The sequence below is a fragment of the Silene latifolia genome, chromosome 11 (genome assembly GCF_048544455.1).
Source record: "Silene latifolia isolate original U9 population chromosome 11, ASM4854445v1, whole genome shotgun sequence".
Classification (NCBI taxonomy): domain Eukaryota; kingdom Viridiplantae; phylum Streptophyta; class Magnoliopsida; order Caryophyllales; family Caryophyllaceae; genus Silene; species Silene latifolia.
The window spans coordinates 134017123-134023226 of record NC_133536.1 but is presented as its reverse complement, the minus strand read 5'-3'; positions in this window follow the sequence as shown (position 1 = coordinate 134023226).

Genomic DNA, 6104 nt, shown 5'->3' with positions numbered 1-6104 from the left:
TATCTTTGTAGTTGCTAAGGGGTGGGGGTCCAGATTGTGTCTCGGCTCCCCACCAATTTCATGTAAACTTTTATTTTTCTATCTATGAAAGTTGCGCGCATCTCTATAATAATAATAATAATAATAATAATAATAATAATAATAATAATAATAATAATAATAATAATAATAATAATAATAATAATAATAATAATAATAATAATAATAACAAGGAGGTTGATATCGGTTTGGTTGACGGACATTGTGACTCTCTTCGTCCTGCGGATTTTCTGATTTGTTCGCTTATATTTTTACTACACTTAGATTTGCGGTTTCTAAGGGGGTGGGGGTCCAGATTGTGTCTCGGCTCCCCACCAATTTCATGTAAACTTTTATTTTTCTATCTATGAAAGTTGCGCGCATCTCTATAATAATAACAATAACAATAATAATAATAATAATAATAATAATAATAATAATAATAATAATAATAATAATAATAATAATAATAATAATAATAATAATAATAATAATAATAATAATAATAATAATAATAATAATAATAATAATAATAATAATAATAATAATAATAATAATAATAATAATAATAATAATAATAATAATAATAATAATAATAATAATAACAAGGAGGTTGATATCGGTTTGGTTGTGAGACATGGTGGCTCTCTTCGTCCTGCGAATTTTCTTCTTTGTTCGCTTATATTTTTACTAGACTTATCTTTGTAGTTGCTAAGGGGGTGGGGGTCCAGATTGTGTCTCGGCTCCCCACCAATTTCATGTAAACTTTTATTTTTCTATCTATGAAAGTTGCGCGCATCTCTATAATAATAATAATAATAATAATAATAATAATAATAATAATAATAATAATAATAATAATAATAATAATAATAATAATAATAATAATAATAATAATAATAATAATAATAATAATAATAATAATAATAATAATAATAATAATAATAATAATAATAACAAGGAGGTTGATATCGGTTTGGTTGACGGACATGGTGGCTCTCTTCGTCCCGCGGATTTTCTGATTTGTTCGCTTATATTTTTACTAGACTTAGCTTTGTTGTTGCTAAGGGGTGGGGATCCGTTTGTGTCTCGGCTCCCCACCAATTTCATGTAAACTTTTATTTTTCTATCTATGAAAGTCGCACGCATCCCTTTAATAATTATAATAATAATAATAATAATAATAATAATAATAATAATAATAATAATAATAATAATAATAATAATAATAATAATAATAATAATAATAATAATAATAATAATAATAATAACAATAACAATAACAATAACAATAACAATAATAATAATAATAATAATAATAATAATAATAATAATAATAATAATAAGGAGGTTGATATCGGTTTGGTTGACGGACATGGTGGCTCTATTCGTCCTGCGAATTTTCTTCTTTGTTCGCTTATATTTTTACTAGACTTATCTTTGTAGTTGCTAAGGGGTGGGGGTCCAGATTGTGTCTCGGCTCCCCACCAATTTCATGTAAACTTTTATTTTTCTATCTATGAAAGTTGCGCGCATCTCTATAATAATAATAATAATAATAATAATAATAATAATAATAATAATAATAATAATAATAATAATAATAATAATAATAATAATAATAATAATAATAATAATAATAATAATAATAATAATAATAATAATAATAATAATAATAATAATAATAATAATAATAATAATAATAATAATAATAATAATAATAATAATAATAATAATAACAAGGAGGTTGATATCGGTTTGGTTGACGGACATTGTGACTCTCTTCGTCCTGCGGATTTTCTGATTTGTTCGCTTATATTTTTACTAGACTTAGATTTGCGGTTTCTAAGGGGGGGGGGGTCCAGTTGTGTCTCGGCTCCCCACCAATTTCATGTAAACTTTTATTTTTCTATCTATGAAAGTTGCGCGCATCTCTATAATAATAATAATAATAATAATAATAATAATAATAATAATAATAATAATAATAATAATAATAATAATAATAATAATAATAATAATAATAATAATAATAATAATAATAATAATAATAATAATAATAATAATAATAATAATAATAATAATAATAATAATAATAATAATAATAATAATAATAATAATAATAATAATAACAAGGAGGTTGATATCGGTTTGGTTGACGGACATGGTGGCTCTCTTCGTCCTGCGAATTTTCTTCTTTGTTCGCTTATATTTTTACTAGACTTATCTTTGTAGTTGCTAAGGGGGTGGGGGTCCAGATTGTGTCTCGGCTCCCCACCAATTTCATGTAAACTTTTATTTTTCTATCTATGAAAGTTGCGCGCATCTCTATAATAATAATAATAATAATAATAATAATAATAATAATAATAATAATAATAATAATAATAATAATAATAATAATAATAATAATAATAATAATAATAATAATAATAATAATAATAATAATAATAATAATAATAATAATAATAATAATAATAACAAGGAGGTTGATATCGGTTTGGTTGACGGACATTGTGACTCTCTTCGTCCTGCGGATTTTCTGATTTGTTTGCTTATATTTTTACTAGACTTAGATTTGCGGTTTCTAAGGGGGTGGGGTCCAGATTGTGTCTCGGCTCCCCACCAATTTCATGTAAACTTTTATTTTTCTATCTATGAAAGTTGCGCGCATCTCTATAATAATAATAATAATAATAATAATAATAATAATAATAATAATAATAATAATAATAATAATAATAATAATAATAATAATAATAATAATAATAATAATAATAATAATAATAATAATAATAATAATAATAATAACAAGGAGGTTGATATCGGTTTGGTTGACGGACATTGTGACTCTCTTCGTCCTGCGGATTTTCTAATTTGTTCGCTTATATTTTTACTAGACTTAGATTTGCGGTTTCTAAGGGGTGGGGGTCCAGATTGTGTCTCGGCTCCCCACCAATTTCATGTAAACTTTTATTTTTCTATCTATGAAAGTTAATAATAATATCTAATAATAATAATAATAATAATAATAATAATAATAATAATAATAATAATAATAATAATAATAATAATAATAACAATAATAATAATAATAATAATAATAATAATAATAATAATAATAATAATAATAATAATAATAATAATAATAATAATAATAATAATAATAATAATAATAATAATAATAATAATAATAATAATAATAATAATAATAATAATAATAACAAGGAGGTTGATATCGGTTTGGTTGACGGACATGGTGGCTCTCTTCGTCCTGCGAATTTTCTTCTTTGTTCGCTTATATTTTTACTAGACTTATCTTTGTAGTTGCTAAGGGGTGGGGGTCCAGATTGTGTCTCGGCTCCCCACCAATTTCATGTAAACTTTTATTTTTCTATGTATGAAAGTTGCGCGCATCTCTATAATAATAATAATAATAATAATAATAATAATAATAATAATAATAATAATAATAATAATAATAATAATAATAATAATAATAATAATAATAATAATAATAATAATAATAATAATAATAATAATAATAATAATAATAATAATAACAATAATAATAATAATAATAATAATAATAATAATAATAATAATAATAATAATAATAATAATAATAACAAGGAGGTTGATATCGGTTTGGTTGACGGACATGGTGGCTCTCTTCGTCCTGCGAATTTTCTTCTTTGTTCGCTTATATTTTTACTAGACTTATCTTTGTAGTTGCTAAGGGGGTGGGGGTCCAGATTGTGTCTCGGCTCCCCACCAATTTCATGTAAACTTTTATTTTTCTATCTATGAAAGTTGCGCGCATCTCTATAATAATAATAATAATAATAATAATAATAATAATAATAATAATAATAATAATAATAATAATAATAATAATAATAATAATAATAATAATAATAATAATAATAATAATAATAATAATAACAAGGAGGTTGATATCGGTTTGGTTGACGGACATTGTGACTCTCTTCGTCTCGTCTGCGGATTTTCCGATTTGTTTGCTTATATTTTTACTAGACTTTGATTTGCGGTTTCTAAAGGGGTGGGGGTCCAGATTGTGTCTCGGCTCCCCACCAATTTCATGTAAACTTTTATTTTTCTATCTATGAAAGTTGCGCGCATCTCTATAATAATAATAATAATAATAACAATAATAATAATAATAATAATAATAATAATAATAATAATAATAATAATAATAATAATAATAATAATAATAATAATAATAATAATAATAACAAGGAGGTTGATATCGGTTTGGTTGACGGACATGGTGGCTCTCTTCGTCCTGCGAATTTTCTTCTTTGTTCGCTTATATTTTTACTAGACTTATCTTTGTAGTTGCTAAGGGGTGGGGGTCCGTTGTGTCTCGGCTCCCCACCAATTTCATGTAAACTTTTATTTTTCTATCTATGAAAGTTGCGCGCATCTCTATAATAATAATAATAATAATAATAATAATAATAATAATAATAATAATAATAATAATAATAATAATAATAATAATAATAATAATAATAATAACAATAATAATAACAATAATAATAATAATAATAATAATAACAAGGAGGTTGATATCGGTTTGGTTGACGGACATGGTGGCTCTCTTCGTCCTACGAATTTTCTTCTTTGTTCGCTTATATTTTTACTAGACTTATCTTTGTAGTTGCTAAGGGGGTGGGGTCCAGATTGTGTCTCGGCTCCCCACCAATTTCATGTAAACTTTTATTTTTCTATCTATGAAAGTTGCGCGCATCTCTATAATAATAATAATAATAATAATAATAATAATAATAATAATAATAATAATAATAATAATAATAATAATAATAATAATAATAATAATAATAATAATAATAATAATAATAATAATAATAATAATAATAATAATAATAATAATAATAATAATAATAATAATAATAATAATAATAATAATAATAATAATAATAATAATAATAATAATAATAATAACAAGGAGGTTGATATCGGTTTGGTTGACGGACATGGTGGCTCTCTTCGTCCTGCGAATTTTCTTCTTTGTTCGCTTATATTTTTACTAGACTTATCTTTGTAGTTGCTAAGGGGGTGGGGGTCCAGATTGTGTCTCGGCTCCCCACCAATTTCATGTAAACTTTTATTTTTCTATCTATGAAAGTTGCGCGCATCTCTATAATAATAATAATAATAATAATAATAATAATAATAATAATAATAATAATAATAATAATAATAATAATAATAATAATAATAATAATAATAATAATAATAACAAGGAGGTTGATATCGGTTTGGTTGACGGACATTGTGACTCTCTTCGTCCTGCGGATTTTCTGATTTGTTTGCTTATATTTTTACTAGACTTTGATTTGCGGTTTCTAAGGGGGTGGGGGTCCAGATTGTGTCTCGGCTCCCCACCAATTTCATGTAAACTTTTATTTTTCTATCTATGAAAGTTGCGCGCATCTCTATAATAATAATAATAATAATAACAATAATAATAATAATAATAATAATAATAATAATAATAATAATAATAATAATAATAATAATAATAATAATAATAACAAGGAGGTTGATATCGGTTTGGTTGACGGACATGGTGGCTCTCTTCGTCCTGCGAATTTTCTTCTTTGTTCGCTTATATTTTTACTAGACTTATCTTTGTAGTTGCTAAGGGGGTGGGGGTCCAGATTGTGTCTCGGCTCCCCACCAATTTCATGTAAACTTTTATTTTTCTATCTATGAAAGTTGCGCGCATCTCTATAATAATAATAATAATAATAATAATAATAATAATAATAATAATAATAATAATAATAATAATAATAATAATAATAATAATAATAATAATAATAATAATAACAATAATAATAACAATAATAATAATAATAATAATAACAAGGAGGTTGATATCGGTTTGGTTGACGGACATGGTGGCTCTCTTCGTCCTCACAATTTTCTTCTTTGTTCGCTTATATTTTTACTAGACTTATCTTTGTAGTTGCTAAGGGGTGGGGGTCCAGATTGTGTCTCGGCTCCCCACCAATTTCATGTAAACTTTTATT